Raw genomic sequence first — 18,847 nt, forward strand, 5'->3', positions numbered from 1 at the left:
CACTTTATTTAACCAGCTCTGTACTGATAAGTATTATGGCTATATTTAGTATGATTTTTGGCAGAGTATTTTTTTCTACAATCAACACTTACAACTACAAAACACTACTGCAATGCAAATTGTTATATTAAAATTGTTAATGATATGAACACATATCTTCTAATATAAACTCTTACAAATGGAAGTGCCAAGTCAAATCATATTTTTTCAATTGTTAATAAATATCGTTTAAATAGTGATAGCTATTTCCAACACACAGGATGTGCCAAGAAATAAAAGACATGAGTGCTCAGAGACAAACCTTTCTTTCTTGCCAGCATGAGACATGAATAACATTACCATATTGTTTTCAGTTACTGCATGAAATTTTGGACATTCTGGGTTTGAGAAGCTGCAGGGTCACTTAACAGGAGCATTATCGTAGGAGGCAAAAATGTAACAATCTGCAGTTGACTGGGTAGGAAAGAGTACAATGCTGATTTTGGAATCATGGTCATACAGCCAAAATTCTGTAAAAGAAGGAGCACAAAGTTAGAAGTGACAGAAACAAAACTGAGGTGAGGCAGAAATCACAGGAATCAGCTACAACACTGAGAAGAGACAGGAAAAATTAAAGGAGACAGAAGACTACGGAAGACCAAAGAGGTGAGTGGCAGGAAGCAAGTAAAAAATGTTCACACTTTGTACCAAGATTTAGGAACACAGATACGGAAGTGTCACTTGATTTGGCAGAGAAATGAAAAGGATTAATTCAGTTTTGTATGTTGGGATTCATATGAACAGTGTCTATATTAGAAACTTTGACCATTCAGTAGAAAATTCTACCATAGTTAACTGGTTCCAAAGATGAAGCTGGCCCATTTCCAAAATGTTAAATAATGTCTGCAATAAAGTGTAAGGTAGTTTCAAAATGATGAATATGGACACCCCACACCCACTCTGCACACTCATTCTTTTACAGGGAGACCCACCTTTAAAATGAAGACTCCAATAGTGGGAGGGAGGTCTGACATGATGAGTACTAAAGGTTATAATGCTGTATTTAAACTTATAAAATTTAATCCTTCATTCCAATATTGCTATAAGAAGCCCTATACTCCTTCACATAATAAAATGAATTGAAATAAGAAGCAATAAAGGAAAGATGACTTATGCATGAAATGAGAGTCATGAGCCCCAGGTGACTGTTGTCAAGACTGTACAATGTGTACTTCCTGCAAATGCTTCAGTGTCTCATCCCACTCCTTCCTGACCATCCTCTTCCAACATACATAACCAAAGGTGACCACATCACTCTAATCCGCACTCTTGAAATGGAAGGGGATGCTTTAAAAGTGCCTTCAATATGATCGTTTCTTGTTTTCTTCAATTTTGACGAAATGAAAGACACTAGAAAGTTTGTTTCTGATTGGCTGCTGTTTACCTTTATTCTTTCCTTCTACATTCTGAAATTTGAGTTACCACCTGTTGTTTCTGGATTTATCTTGATACTAAGAGGGGTTGGTGGATATTCATGATAGCTAGAGAATTATTTTCTTTAGTGGCTTGGACTTCTTTGTGGCTAGTTCTTAGGAAGAATATAAGAACAACTGTCTCATTTACAGATTTATGAAGAAACAGAAAAGGATGGTTTATATGGGAGTGGAGGGGGCATCCTATGGGCCATTAGAAAATCCAGTACGATTTGAAGTCAAGGTGTAACAATAAGTTTGGGGGAGGTGAATTCTGTTTCTTCCATCACCAAGAGATTTGCTTCCTGACTTAATTTCTGCTTATTTTATTAATGATATCTATGGATATACCTACATTATGCCAGGAAATGTTTTGACCTATTCACTCAAGCCCTGAAGAAGAAACAACTCAGGAGAAAAAAATCAAGTTAGTTATTTAAATGACTCCACTGATTTAGTTACACAAATTGTCATAACTGTCACAATATTAAACCTGAAAATTCTGCTATAACTTTTCACATTTCTTTATATTTGAGAATCCGATAAAAACAATGGACTATTACCTTTGATGTTTTCATGCTTGCACACTCACACACAGTTTCGCTGAGCTGGAATAGAATCTCTGGGTTTTAATCACCAATCCCCCAGGTAACCCAGGTGGGCATCTCTGTTATATTTAGACTGAATTTGAGTTCTGAAAATTGTATCCAGAAGTTCTTGCTTCTAGTAGGATTTAGTGTAATGAGGAAATCATTGCCTTTTAGAGTGGAAGAGTAAGATGACACCATGTTGTAAATATGAAAACACGCCTCTCAACTGTGCTGTAAGTCATGGGATAGCATTCTGAAACAGCCCTAGTGGATAGACAACATGATGGCTTGGGAAAACATGGATAAATGTTTTTAAAATTCCCATCTTTTAAAAAACAGATGCCAATTCTCTCCTTAGATTAAGACAATCTTTTCTACCATAAAGAACAGAAAAAAATAAAAAAATTGTAAATGGCATAGAGTTAAGATTTCACCATAGATTTAGTTTTTCTACTGAGATTGGTATAAGCACTTGGGATAAAAAGATGAAAGTACGGTCAGTAGAGGTAACTTAGGGGATAAAGTGTTTGCTGCACAAGCCTGAGGATCTGAGTTTGCCAAGCACTCATGTAAAAGTCAGGCATAGATCATGTCTGTGGCCACACACACACACACACATACACACACACACGCAACGACCAGCTTCAGTCTTCAGGAAACAGAATGGCAAGAGGCTAAGAGAACTTTTCAAGGCATCATGATCATGTAATTCCAAGGAAAAAATTGGAAAATTTTGACAGGAGAAAAAAAAAAGATTTATTTCCTCAGATAGATGGGAAAATTGCCAAATCTCTTCTGGTCACAGTTATTCTTATTAATTGTATTATTAGAAGTGAGCTTCTAAATTAACACAACATAATCACAAAATAGTTTTCTAATGTATAGACCTAGTTTTAGCTCCATGATAGGCTGAATTTTTTTTAAGGAATATTCATTATGTTGTTGTTGGAAGAAAATTTGTCTTTGCTTTTTTTAAAGAAATAAACACTCACTGTAATAGTTAAAACTAACATCAGTTCTGTCAGTTGTTGGTAAGATAAGGGACAAGTGAAATTCTCCTACACTGATGACAACAATCTTGACTGATAAAACTACTTTTCTACAATTATTTGGCAGTTTCACACAAAGTTAAATGTACTTCTATCTCAAAACCTAGAAATTCTCATAGCACTAAAGAGAAATTAAGACATTTAGCCACAAGACTTGTATAAGAATGTTCATAATAGCCTCAAACTGGGAACAGTCAATATATTCATCAGCAAGAGAACCAATGTTGTCACATCTATACGATGGAATACTACTATCTAACAATAAAAAAATGGCAAACAATTCAGACGAACTGCAAAAATATTGAACTGAGAGATAGAAACAAGATACACAAGAGAACATGCTCTATCTCCCATTCATATGAAGTTCTAGAATGAGCCAAACTCATCAAGCTCATCATAGAAATCAGAACAGAGATTGCCTCTGGGAGTTGTCTGGGATTGGCTGAGAAAGGGCATGAATTAATTTCCTGGGGGAATGGAAATGTTCCCACTTCAACAGGGTGGATATTACCTGAGGTGGTAGCAGAATAATGGCTTCCAAAGGTACCCATGTCCTAATACATCAAATCTTTGAATATGTCACATCATATGGCAGAAATGACTTCATAGATGTGATTAAAGGTTAGGACCTTGAGCTGGAGAAATGATCTGAGTGGAATCAAACAAGCCATATGAGCTGTTAAAATCAGAGAACCACTTGGGGATGTGGTTCAGTAGTAGACTGATTGTTTAGGATGTGCAAGATTCTGGGTTCAGCCCTCAACAATAACAACAACAGCAGCAACAACAGAGAGAGAGAGAGAGAGAGAGAGAGAGAGAGAGAGAGAGAGAGAGAAAGAGAGAGAGGAGAAACCTTCTAAACTATATAGACAGGGTAGATTGACAGCAAAAGAAATAGAACAGAAATGTGATGCTAATGGCTTTGAAGACAGAAGAAAGGGTCAATGAACCAAAGGAATGCAGATGGTCTCCAGAATTAAAAACAAACAAACAAACAAACAAAATTCTCCTCCAGAGCCTCCAACAAGGAACACAGTCTTGTTGGCACATTAGTTTTAGTCTAGTACGATCCATGGCAGACTTTTGACCTATAGAAGTATAAAATAAATCTTTGTTGTTTCAAGTCACTAAGTGTGTGACAATTTGTTATAGGATTAATTAAAAACTAATACATGTGGATATAAGCATTGTTAAAGCCTATCAAAACGTATATTCAAAATTGGTGTATTTCACTGTATGTAAGTTACATCTTGTTACTGACGAATTGCATCCTTTAAAAAGATATATTGAAAACTTGCCATTACATCAGGTAGAACTTACTTGGAAATGGGACTATTGAAGGTGAAATTAGTTAAGGTGAAGCCGTATCAGAGTAGAATGGGACCTTGATTTAAACTGACCAATGTCTTTCTTACAAGGGGAAAAGACCAAGGCCCACAGTGAGAATGTCATTTGAAGACAGACTGGAGTGTTGCTGCAAGATGAGGGTACCAGGAACCAGGGCCCATCACCAGAAGGCTGGAGCCTGCTCAGCATTGCATAGCAATGTGGCTCTGCCGACACTTTGATTTTGAATTTCTGGTCTCCAGAACTAACAGAAAATATATTTTTTGTTGGTTTTACAGCACATATTTTGTGATATTTTGTGCTGCTGTTCCTAGAAAATGAATGCATACCTCAAAATTTTAACAAATATGCAGTAAAAGAAATCGAATATCATGGGTACAGTTAAAGCTTGTACAGTCCCACCCTGAAAACTTCCTCTCTCTCTCTTTCTCTCTCTCTCTCTCCCCTCTCCACACACAAAGACAATCACATGTCTTTTTTCTTTTAACGTCTCATTGTTTATTGTTTATACATTTGTTTTGTATCTCTGAACCATAAGTATTTTGTTTTTCTTATAATAGAATCTGTGCCTGTATCTTTCTCTCCCACTCTATCATTCATATATATATGAATTCATACATATATATATATATATCTGACAGGGTCTCACTATGTAGCCCAGCCTAGCCTCCTTGAACTCTTGATCCTTCTGCCTCAGCCTCCCAAGTGCTGGTATTACAAGCATGTACCACCATGCCTGGCTTTCTTTTTCTCTTGATTCATAAAAACTGAATCTACTTAAATGGTACATGATGATTTAATACATGTATGCATTATTAACTGACTACCACAATCAAACTAATGAACATATCAGCTCACATTGCTACCGTGTTTGTGTGTGTGTGTGTGTGTGTGTGTATGTGTGTGTGTGTGTACATATATGTTTGTGGTGAGAACACTCAAGACCTAGTACTGGTAAATTTCAAATATATGTTATTGTTAACTATAGTCATCAAACTACACATTATAACTCCAGGAGGTATTCATCTTATAACAGGAAGTTTGTGTCTGTAGTCCAACAACCTCCCGACTTTGCCCATCAGCCCCTGGCAACCCCCATTCTGCTGTTTTCATGAGTTTGACATTTTTAGAGTTCACTTCTAAGTGATATGATACAGTATTTGTCTCTATGTGCCTGTCTTATTTCACTTAACATAATGTCCCACAGGTTCATCTATAGCCTTGCAAGTGGCCAGGTTCACACTATGAACAAATAGCATTCATTGTGTGTGTATCCCCCAGTTTCTCTATCCGTTAGTTATCCAGTGGACACGAACTTCTCCATGTCTTGGATGTTGTGAATAAAGTCACAATGAATATGGGAGTAGAGAGGTCTCCATGTATTGATTTCATTTCCTCTGGACATATACCCAAAAGTGAGATTGTTGTAAGCTGGCACAGAAATTATAGAAACTGGTACAGTCATTATGGAAAAGAGCAATAGAAGCTCCTTAAAACCAAAAATAGAACTACCATCCATCCCCGTTTTGCATGTTTTAAAATTTCTAGAAACAAGGATTTATGTTTGTGAGATAAGTTCATCTTGTCATGTGAAATACTCTAATACATTAATTTTAATATTTTACAGAATTTCATCTTGTGAACAAAGCATGGTTTCTTTATTCACTGTACAATTGGTGGATATTTAAGATTCTTCCTTTGTTATTTTTTTGTTGTTACAGCTATGAGCATTCTGCAGCACACCTAATCTCAAGGATTTATACTTAAGAGTGGAATTTCCCCAATCTCAGAGATACTATCTTCAACTTGATAAGATAGTTTGTGACTGCTCTAAGGAATGATGGCTCTATTTACACTCACAACAGTGGTCTAATAACTGCTGTTGCTCCACATCTTCCTTGACAACATTGTCAGGCATTTTGGTTTTGGTTTTGGTTTTTGTGATATTGAAGACTGAAAATAAGGGATTCATGTGTGCTACCACTCGGCTACGCCCTGGACAAACATTTTATTTGTAGTATCTGATGGGCAAAAGCAAATATATCATGAAGCAGATACAGTTTAGGCTGAAGGCCTCTTCACAGATTCGCAAGAACCAAAAGGCCCTATAGCTAATTTTGTATTCGAGATCATGTTTTCTTTTTCCTTCTCTTCATGCCCTATCAAATCGAGAGAAAGCCCTGCTACAGTTGCTGCTGGATGTAAAATGCATCACACTGTGTTTTTAATTTACTTTCCCTTGATTAATTGAGCTTCTTTGTATTGTTGTTGAACATAATTTTGTAGCTTACCGGCAGTTCAAGTTTTCTGTGAGTTTTGCCTTTCATCTTACTGATTCAAAGGCCTTCTTTTTTTTATTTATCTTTTTTTTAATTTTATGTATATGTGTGTATTGCCTGTATGTAGGTAAATGCACCCACATTGTGCAATGCCCGTGGAGGTCAGAAGAGGCTGCAGGATCCTCTGGGACTGCAGCTACAGACAGTTGTTAGCTGCCATGTGGGTGCTGGGATTCGAATCCAGGTCTTCTGCAAGTAACAACCAGTGTTCTTAACTGCTGAGCCATCTCTCCAGCCCTGAAGGCCTTCTTTTTATCTCATGTGTAGTAATCCTTTTTTTTCTTTCTCCCCAGTCTTTTTGAGACAGGGTCTCCCTGTAGCCCCAGCTGGCCTGGAACTCACTATGTAGACAAGGCTGACCATGAACTCAGAGATCCACGTGCAAAAAATCATAATTTTTTGATGCCTTCACCTCTTCAGTACTAGATTTGAACTTGTTCCCTAGGGTAATCAGCTATCTCAGGAACCTTTTTAAATGTTCTATAACCTCTGTCATGATCTAGTTTTAATATATGTGTCTAAGGCTTCTGCCCAGCTCTGTAGGTTTAATTATCTCCCACAGCACAAGCACAACACTGCCATAATTACTGCAGCTTTATAAGTCCTTATATCAGCCAGAGTAAGTCTCTTTTATTTTTCCTTCTTCAAGATTGTCATGGCTTTTCTTGGCCCTTTGGGGACAAGTTTGTCCAGTTTTATGGGAAATAACTTTGTAGATATTCATCACAGTAGCATTTAAGTAATTTAAAGGAAATTCTATGATATTGAGCCTTCACATCCAGGAAAATAGATGGCTTTATATTTTTCTCAAAGTGTTGTTCATTCTTCAAAGATGCTCTGCAATTTTCTCATAGAGTTCTTCTTTATATTTAGATAAGATTTATCCTTGCTAATCTTTGTTGCTTTTATTGATATTATCAATGATATCTTTCTATTACATTTTCTACTTAGTTATTGTTAGTATACAGAAATGTTATTAATTTATCTTCGTTCAGCTTGCATTCATCAGTCTTACAGAGCCCTCTTATTTGTTCTAAAATGAATCACTTTAGGTATGATCAACAGTTCTCAGACTCTGGTTTTTTTGCACATTTTCTAGTTCTTTCAGCAACCAAAACTAAACATGAAATTTGATCAATATACACTGTTCTGAATAAATGTCTTATACATTTGTTAAAATAATCAAAAGCAGTTTTATGGTCTATTAAAGAAATGACATAGTTAAGTTATCTGGTTCTAACTGACTCCACCACCTAAATAAAATCTGAATATATTCATTTGTAACTAAAACATGAATAAAAGTACTCTGTTATATATAATTGCTGTAAGAATTAAATGGGATGAGTTCAGTAAAAGACATTACACTATTTGGGGCCTATAGCAAGCACTTAATTAATGTTAGCTATATTATTAAAAGGAGGCAGGCAGATTGCTGCGAGTTTAGGCCAGTTTGCCTTACCTAGAAAGTTCTAGGCCAGTCAGAGCTATATTGTGAGACTCCATGTCAAAAAATAAATAAAATCATAAGATAAATGGTACCATAGCTAATTGAATTACATAGTGAGTGCATGCATAAGTCAGATTTAAAACAAAAGTAAGAGTAATTTAGAACAAACTCCAGGAATCTGTCCAAATTCTTTTAGAACTGCATGTATTAGATACATTTAGATACATTTAACCATCTGTGGTCATTCTGCAAATGATTCATTCTAGGTACTGCAGCTGCATCTGTTTCAAGAATAAGAAAGTCAAGGACCCCTCTCTGCTAGAAGCTGTCATTCTGATGAAGGAGTCAAACATTACACAAGTATATAAATGTGTATGTTTAAATTATGCTGCTATTTTTTGTTTGTTTTTAATGCTAGGAGAGACTATTACAAAGAGCCTTATTGAGATTTTTAAGTCAAAGAGAGAATGTTCTAACCAGGCATGGTGGCACACACCTTTAATGCCGGCACCGGGGAGGTAGAGGCAGATGAATCTCTGTGAGTTCTAGGCCAGCCTGAGTCTATGAGTTCTAGGCCAGCCTGGTCTACAAAGTGAGCAAAGTGAGTTCCAGGTCAGCTGGGGCTACAGGAAGAACCTGTCTCAAGAAAGATTAAAAAAACAAGAGAGAGAGAAAGGGGAGAGAGAGAGAGAGAGAGAGAGAGAGAGAGAGAGAGAGAGAGAATGTTCCCTCTGAAGAAGCAAAAGGAAGTCAGGTAACAGACGGAGAAGAAAGGAAAGTGCATTTAAACAGAGGAAAGATGGAAAGATGTCTGAAATAACTGGTAAACTCAGGAGACTAGAAGAGGCCACTGTGGCAGGAGTGATGGAGATACTGGGGAGAGCATCAGACGAATGGAGAACTGGGCAGGAGGATGTTGCATAAGATTTTGGAGGTCTTTTATTCTAAGTATAATCATTAGCTCCATGAAGAGGCTAGCATGAAAAAGATCCTTCTGACTACTAGGTAGGAAAGAGTCAGGGAGGGCAGAGAAAGGAAGCAAGAAGGGCAGCGAAGGGCAAGTACAAGATGTTGGTGGCTTAGGTAGGTGGAGATGAGGCAAAGTGATGGTTTTATATTTGGGAGTCAGACTGAACAGGACTTGTGATGGACTGTCTGGAGGTGGGGAGACTGTGTGCAAAAGGAGATGGTTCCAGAACTTCTGATATTAGCAGAGGGAGAATTCTTTCTGAAATGGAGATCAGAGACAGTAGATTTGGGAGAGAAAATCAAGGCTCAGATTTGGATGTGTCGAGTTTAGATGCCATCAGGATATTTAAGCAGAAATGGTGAACAAGTCTTTAAAAAGATTTATTGCATTTGTGTGTGTGTGTGTGTGTGTGTGTGTGTGTGTATACACACATGTACATACCACAGCACTTATATGGAGACCAGAGGACAACCCACAGGAGCCAGTTCTCTTCCTCTACCATGTGGGTCCTGGGGATTGAATTCAAGCTGTCAAGCTTGGTAAAAGTGCTCCATCTCACCTGCCCATGTCTTTTAATATGTGGATCTTGAGGACTGGAGTTAGAAGTCTGAAGGTCACTGGGATCCATGAGACTTTTATATGGGGTAAGGAGGAAAGAAAGAGAACAGAGCCCAGGACAGAACCTTGAGAACTGATGAAGGAACTGGGTAGGCAAGTAGTTGGCAATGAAACAAGGTGAAAAATGAAGTGGGGTAGAAATGTATTTTTAACCTTTTTAAAAAGAGATTGTGAGGAAGGGTAGCCACAGGGTCAAAGGCTAAGAGGTTAAACAAGACAAGGACTGAAAATATTCATTGACTTTAAAAACATAGGGTTTATTGCTCTTAGCAAGAACAGTGGTGGGAAGAGAAATCAGACTGCAAACACAGGACGGTTGCCTAGAGTTGAAAGAGCGTTGCTAGCAAGGACCTTTATCGTACCAGGAGTTAACTTGTATAGAAGTCTTTTGCAGCCACTAAGTTTTGTGGAGTCATCCAGCCAAGAAACAACACCTCTGAACTCCCATCTAAACTGGTAGGTGAAATGTCAGGGAGAGAGCACTTGGGAGGATTTTTTTTATATGTATATCTGTGTGCAAATCCCTGCAAACCAATGAAATCTTCTCTCTGCCTCACACACAAGTACAGTGGGTGGTTTAATCTCACAAGGAACTTGAGGAAGCTGTTGTCATCATCACTTCTGCTGATCAGAGTCTCAAAGGTCAAGACCACATTGGAGTCTTTCCATTGTTGTAAAAGTTAATGAAAGTTAATTATTAAAGCTGACAGAAAGGTAATTTGCCCACTGCCTTACATAACCTATATATAGACATCTATTATACATATGGATGCATGCAGAGCCTATAGACCCAGGTAGATGGAGACTGTCTGATAGAACTGGGCTGCTTTATCTCAAAAGTTTTCCACTGTTGCTGAAGCTTCTCACTGAGTGTTCTCCAGGTAGGAACTAAATTTATGATCATTGTACTCAAACTGATTTTCTATTTATTGAAAATGGTATTTTTACTTATCAAAGCCTACTTAGAAGTTACTGTTATAATGCTGACTTTATTCCAGAAACATGAATAATTTGAATGAGTTCACTAAAAGTCCAAAAAATTATGTCTGGAGCACTAACAACGTGAAGCAAATATTTGAGGAGCCTTAAGTTATCAAGTAAACAGTTGTGTGCATTTTTAAGACTTAAACAGTGTCTTCAAAGACAGTGGTGGGTTTTGCTTTCATTACTCAGATAACTCCTTTAATTTTCCAACTAAATCTGACTTCATAGGTAGATCATGCGATGTGAAGATTAGCAAGCAATGCAAGCTTTTAGGAAAATGTGTCATCAGGAGGTAGAATGACCTGTGAGAAGAGATTTAGCAAGGCTACCTGTCCCAGACTAAGGGCTGTATGTACCAGATACCCCACAAAGTCCAACACTTGAGGAAGTGGGGAAAGGGGAAAAGGTAACAGCAGCAAGGACAGAGAGTAAAAGGGAAGATATATATATATATATATATAGAGAGAGAGAGAGAGAGAGAGAGAGAGAGAGAGAGAGAACTTCTGTTGACAGCAGCTGAAGGCCTGATGCCACAAATAATATACATCATTCAGCACTATGGGTGGCCAGCCTAACAAGATTCTATTTCATTCTTTAAAATGCCAGAAATTTTTATTTTGCAATATTCTCTTGTTTGTTGAGATAGGGTCCCACCAGGTAACCCAGGGTGAACTCAAACTCACTATGAAGCCCAAGCTAGCCTTGAACTCAAAGCAATCCTTCTGCCTCAGCCTTCTGGGTGTTGAGATTACAGGCATGAGCCATCACACTCAGCTTTATATTATTTTTAAATGTACAAAGAAACAGTTTATTAAATTATTAGAATAAATAATTCTTTTTTTCCAAAGCAAATTAGTTATTTGGAGAAACAGTGTAGTGAGCAAATGCATAAATATCTATTAAATAAATCATATTCTTTTAAGGAAACAGTTCACAAAATGGGATGGATTTGTTATTTTTGTTGTCTGATTTCTGAGATGGGGTCTCACTCATACTCTAGCCCAGGCTGACCTAGAACTAACTATGTAGCCCAAGCTGGCCTCAAATTCATGATGATCTATGCGCCTCTGTCTCCTGGAGTGCTGAGATTATAGGCATGAACACCATGTCCAGACTGATAATATTTTTAAGTTATTAGAATAACTAAGTAATAGTTATTAGCTTTTGTCCACAATAAATGTCATCATTTCTCCAAACAGAGAAAAAAAGAAAGCTTCCTCTGGCCTTGATTTCATTGTGTTAAGGCCCTGAGAGGAGAGTAAACCAGGTGACTCCAAGATGGAGTCCCAGGCTACCCCGGCTCACATTTTGTGTGTGACATTGAGAGTAGGAGCTCTACATTCCAGGGCCAGGGCGCTGAGGGGTCTACACTCCAGTGCAAAGGCGATGAGGGGTCTACACTCCTGGGCAAGGACACTAAGGGGGGTCTATGTTCTAGTGCAAGGGCGCCGAGGGGTCTACACTCCAATGCAAGGGCACTGAGGGGCTCTAAGTTCCAGGGCATGGGTGCAGGGGGGCTCCCCTGGAGCTCAGTGTTCTTGGCTTGTCTTTCCTCTCTCCAGAGTAGGGCTGGCATAAACTCCCACATTAACACACAGAGAAAAACATGCAGCACAGTGAGCCAGTCATTCACAAATCTGGCTTTTTGTCCCTGGCTCTGTCACTTGATAGCTAGAGTCAGGAAAGCCTTTGACTTTCTTGCATGTGATTCCTTCACTGTGAACCGTCACTAACGATTCCTACCTTCTCTGCACGCTTCATAGAATAAGTGGAAGTGCTCAGAAAAGCACAAGGTGCTGTGGAAATGGGGCTTCTCTTTATTATTCTCTGAGCTTACTGGGTCTGAACCTTGTTCTAGTCATATCTCTAATGGCTTCCCCTGTGGGCCATTTGCAAAGCCTGCTGCTATGGTTTTTGGTTCTCTCTGTCCCCCCACTCTTCTTTTTAAAGCCATGCATTCATTTTGCAGAATGATAGGTTCATGATGACAGTTTCATACATGTATATCATGTACTTTGCTCATATTCACTGCCAATACCCTCTCTTGCCTACCTCTCACTGTTCCCCTCCTTCTTCCCAAATAGTCCCCCTTTAATTTGCATGTCATATGAGAAAGTATGAGAAAAGCAAGCTGTTTGTTTTTCTGCATCTGGATTATTTGGCTAACATGATGATCTCTGGTTCCATTCAGTTTCCTGCAAATTGCAGAATTGGGTTCTTTATGCTGAATAAAACTCACATATATATGTATATATAGATAGATATCACATTTCATTCTTTGTCTATTGTTGGATACCTAGGCTGATTCCTAACTTGATTATTGTGAATAGTGCTGCAATAAACATAGGTATGCAGATCTGTCTGTTGTGTGCTGACTTAGATTCATTAATGTGCAGGAGTGGTATAGGTAGATCATATGCTAACACTATATTTAATTTTTAAAGATCCTCAATACTTATTTCTATAATGACTGTATGATTTACATTCCCAGCATCAGTGTAAAAGGATTTCTCCCCACACCCTCCTCTCACCACCTCACTATCGCTGCTAATCCCATGTAGCTTCCTCACCACCTTTTGCAAGGAATCAGGTGACATTGTTAAGGTCTAAATCAAGACCTACATCTTCCAGAAGTGCTCCTCAATTCCAACTGTCCTAATCATTTTATGTATGTAAACTTTGGTGTTAGAGCTACATAGTGTGTGTGTGTGTGTGTGTGTGTGTGTGTGTGTGTGTGTGTACATGTGTGTATGCGTTTTGTTCCTAATTTAGCAAACCTTCTTGAATTATTACTATATTACAGGACCTTTGCAAAAAGAAAACAAAATAGCTAAAATCTGAGTTTTGCCCTTGGAAACTCACTCTAATTGTGGAGAAAAACATAAACAAATAATGACAACACAATATGATACAGAATAGAAATATATCTAGTGTACTTACAAAAGGAACTCTATTTGAGGGGATCCCACGAAACTTTGCAGCATCTTTTTCTTTTGTACAAGCAAGTTCCTGACAAACTATGGATCAATCAATGCCTGTTGAAGGAATGAAGAAACTAATTAACAACCAGGGACAGCTGAGCATTGCTAAGGATGACTAAGAATTTAGCAGGTGTTGGAGAACACCATCAATAATGAAAACAATGTGGGCAAAGACATAGGAGATGTTAAATTTATGGTGTTTTAGGATTGTATTGCTATAATTGTGGTAAAGGAATACAAAAGATGTTTGTATGATAAATCACAGTCAAAATTTCAAAGGTCTTGCATGCTAAAAATCTACTATGCTTAAAAGCTTATATAGTAGATTCTTTAAAAGTTATGTTCAATTGAGGTGAGAATGTAAAACTTCTACTTTTTTGGAGATAAGTTCAGAGTGAACATGAAATCATAGAATTTTTCCAACAGGTGATGGATGATTTTGTTACATACACAGAGTTGCAAATTGGATCTATACTGTCAAACTCAGCCTTAAACTGTTATCTAGAAAATCAAGGTCAAGAAGTCTCTGTTTATATGTCTTAGCTAACCTTGACAACAGCCTTTATAATGGAGAGAAAAATGACTTCTTCCTTTTAAAAATAAGAAAACAGCCATGCGTTTCAGGCCAGCTGGAGCTATAGGAAGACCCTGTCTCAAAAAACAAAAAAACATAAAACCCCACAACATATTAGATAAGAAACATAAGCAGATTCCTAAACTAGCAATGCAAGGCATATGGTATGCCTGCACCTACCCACTATGGACACTGAACTGAGATCTGTGAGTTAGCCACATAAATATGGCCAAAGTGAGAAAAAGAAACTCATTTGTAGCCGTCATACCCTGCACACCTGGGGAAAGTGCTCCCTCACCCTCAGGATCCTCATTCTAGTTCTGTCCTTTAAACGTATCTTATTATTAATTCTGTTTACTTGAAATGATTCTAGTTTTCAAGTAATCTTGCACGTATTTATGAGGTGCTAATGACCTTAAAGCAATCATCACCGAATGGCAAGTAAAAAACCCACACAAATATTTTTCATGTTTTAAATAATAGCAGATAATTTATTTATTTCTCCTAAAGAACTAGTGCAGGTATACATCAAAAACATAGATTAATTAGTTACCCACTGTGCTTCAAAAGCAAGTGAAAGCCAAGAGAATCACACCTTTCAATGGGAAAATGATTGCTCACCCCAGACTGTGTCCCCTTCTGAGTTGTTCTTACTAACATCCCCGCTAAACCTTCCTCTGTTCCCCACTAGTCACTCCTGACCACCACTTGGCATCTCTGACATTTACACTATCATTCTCTGATTGCATCTTGCCTCACACTGGCCATAATGAGGGCCTTTTGTGTCCTTGATTCTGGGTCCTCTCTGGCAGTTTTTTCATAGGTTCTGCTTGCTCTCCCTTCTCTCATCCCCCTCCACAAATACAGATTTCCTAACACTATGCATTCCCCTTTTCCAAAGACTAATTCATGGAATAGGACTGGCTTACCTCTGGTTCTCCATTGACTGGCACGTGGGTATTTTGAGATACATGGAAAGAGTAGTGTTTTCAGCCAATGCCAGACAAAGTGTGCCCTTTTCAGTGATGTCTCCAAGAAGACATTCCTGATGACTGAGAGCTTCCTTGTATAAGAGAGAAGGCACCTTGTGACTGAGAAGCCAGGAAATGCTCTACACATCACTTGCCTCCTGGTTGCAATTAAATGCAATTGTTAGTGTCTCTGATGAGCATTTTGGTCCAAACGAGTTGTTTTCCAGTAGAAAGGACAGAGCTCTGAGGCCAGAAGACTAGATAAATGCTGAGCAGTGGAAAGGTCAGGGCCCTAAGACACCTCTTTGCAGAGAAGAACAGGCAGAGTGGAGGCACCCAGGTGACTGGAAGTGAGACTATGCTAATGCTCAGGCTGCTGGTCATAAATAGGTAGAACTTGGAGAGGTGGGGAAGGAGTGTGTGCCTGACAATCTCTGGAGATATCAAAATATTATCAATAAATTGGAATCACTCAATTGAGAAACTGGACTTCAGAAATAAACTCTAGAATTAAAGAATCAGAGAATGATAAATGAGAATAATTAGGACCTGGCACCAAGGCAAATAGATCTATGTATACATACATGTGTGTTTATATATATTTAATAGATATCATAATGCCAAAAAATTAAAAGCATGTAACATGGGAAAGTAAATAAAAATGAAAACGTTTGCAAATAAGTCTCAAAGTTCCAAAATTAATGAGAGTAAGTATCCCCAAACTGAATTTCAGTTCCCCAAAGCCAGTGACACTTTAAGGAACATAGAGGAAAACTGAGCCACAAAGACAAAACAGAACGAAAAAGCATTACTGTTGGTGTAATATTTGAACTGGAAGCATGGATTCCAGGAACCAGAAATAGTTTTTTCTCCAAGAATCTCTGGAAAAAAAGTGAACTGCATAAGCGAAAAGCAAGTTAACAAAATCACTTAAATTCTTAACTAAAAAGCAAGTTGCTCCCAAGAAGTGAGAAATGATGAATGCCCTGTTCTTAAGACTATCTGGAGCCCATTCCATGGAGGCTCCATCCAGTGAGTGGCTCAGAGCTCATGTTACTTGCTGCCTTTGGAATGTGAAGTGGCAGTTTTTGGTCAGGAGGGCAACTTGGGGAAAAGACTGGAATCTAGTTCTCAAGGTCTCTAAGTTCTGGAAAGATTTCTTAAGTGCTCTAATCCCTGCCCTGGAGCACACCCCTGTCACTATGCTCTGTGAAGAGGAAGTTTTCACAGTGTGCAGCAAGGAGAGAGTTCAGGCTCTTGATCTATCTGGCAGTATGAAGGAGGGCATTAAGGAGCTAGCATGGTACTGTCCAGGGATGGGACTAAGTAAGAAGTTATTTCTGCCATCATTATCACTGCCAAATATATATGAATGGATAGATGAGTGAATAAATAAATAAATAAATAAATAAATAGATAGATAAAACCATGGCTTGGCAGAGAGAAAATAAAATGGTCAAAAGAAAGATGCACTATCAGGGTCTTTTTAAGGGAAGAGAGCTAGTAAGTTTCTGGGAACACCTCAGTGTGAAATACAAATAAAGCAACCAAATCAATGAATTATTTTCCTTTTTGTTGCCCACAGCAGTATCTGGCGAAACAGAAACACAGTGAGTCTTCCTCATCCTTAGGCTGACCAGGTTAGACTCCTCACATGATTGGAGCTGATCTGGAAAGACACTCCAGACAGCCTTTGCAACAAATCCATGACATCAGGAACCATTGGCCACAGATTGATCTTAAGGGCTAATGCCCCAGCCACACTGTTGGATATTGTCAAAAGGCCAAAACCAATCAACCAAAAACCATGCTATTTGGTGCAATTATCAAGCCAAGTCCACTCCACAAGCAAGTTCTGTTAGAGGCAGAGTTGGGGTTTGTAAGGTAGGACTCTTAGAAGTAAGGAGGGAAAGATGAAAGAGGGGTAAAGATGAGAGATGGCAAGTCAGGGGGACACTCAGAAAGAAGAACAAAAGAATGTCTAAAAGTCACTCTAAACCCCAAAGGGTCTGAGATCCTAGGGGTTACACTAAGGATGAGGCACAGGCTGTCGATCAGAGGCTAATTCACAGAGAATGGTGACGATGTGAAGAAATTGTCATGGGAAGGAAAGGCGGATGGTCAAAGAGAGGTCAGGTGAGGCCGAGAACTGGACCTGGCTCTGATTCCTATTAGACTTTGTGTTCTGCAAACATGCTGGAAATACTTTGTGGTAGGAGAGCGCCATGTAACAAGATACAATCTAGCATGAGATAATTCTATTAATCACTGTGATTTAAGTCAGGGAACAAAACTGGGCATTCTGGGCAGTTAGGCAGAACTGGGATTAGGAGGAGAAATGCTAACAAACTTGTCCTCAGTTATGTTCAGACTGGACAATAAACTGCATGTCACAGAAGAAATAGGAAAGTCTGAAAAGGGAAGTCCTATGTTTGACACGATTAGCTGTGTGAAGAAAAGGCACTTAGATTTTGGCAAAGGGTGAGAGTGTACACAATTTTCTCATTTGGAAGATGAAAATAACAATAATAGTAAATAATAGTAAATGCCTCAAAGAACTGTGAGTGATAAATTAGGATTTTATAAAGTGATCTTTTAAGAATAATAGAAATAAAAAAGAATAATAAAAAGAAAATTGATATGAATAAAAATTTAGGCACCTTGTGCAGAAAATGCTATTTATTTATTTATTTATTTGCTTATTTATTTGGTGGTACTTGGAATTGAACCCCTGGCCTTGTTTATGCCAATGCTCTCCCAGCCCCAGAAAATGTTGACTGTTAAAAATCATAGCTACCATGTGTTGAATGCTTGTAACATGCCAGACACGTTAGTAGAAGTTTTGAAAACATTCTCACTAAATCGTCATAATCACCTTGAAATGGGGGCATCATTATCCCAATTATATAAAGGAAGCTCAAAGATGTTAAGGAAGTTGCCTGAGATTTTTCCTTCAAAAGGACCTTGTTACTCATGAACTAAGTAAACAAGGCATGCTTCGTCTGTACACAGTTTCTTCGACTATAAATTGTAAGGCTCTGACTCCCAGGAACTATAAGAAAACAAATTAACAATGTACTTGAATTTCACAAATTAAAAACATTTTATGAGATATTATTTAATCAATTATTATGAGTAAATTAGAAACACCTTGTTTGGAATTAGGGTCTGTAAATAGGATTTCACCTGCCCCACTATGCCAGTACGATAACTTTGGAAACATTTCAAGAGAAAAACAAGTTGAGAAGTTGATCTCAAGAATGATTAGTAAACTGAGTCAACTTCACTGTTTTTTGGCTACCTTTAAAAAAATAATGTCTCATTTTCTTATAAGAAGGAATTATGCCCAGCTCATTGGAAGAAAAGTGGTATTTCTGTGGCAAAACACAGTCCAGGTTCCTTCATTCTGCCTCTTTTGATCTCAAAAGGTGGTAACATTCAGTTCGGAGCTCACTCATCTGTAAATTGCATCACATTATCTCTGAGTTATTTAAGAAGCAAGCTCTGTTTGGTTTCAGGCATTTTT

Source organism: Nannospalax galili, unplaced genomic scaffold, assembly GCF_000622305.1.
Source record: "Nannospalax galili isolate Female #2095 unplaced genomic scaffold, S.galili_v1.0 scaffold312, whole genome shotgun sequence".
Lineage (NCBI taxonomy): Eukaryota > Metazoa > Chordata > Mammalia > Rodentia > Spalacidae > Nannospalax > Nannospalax galili.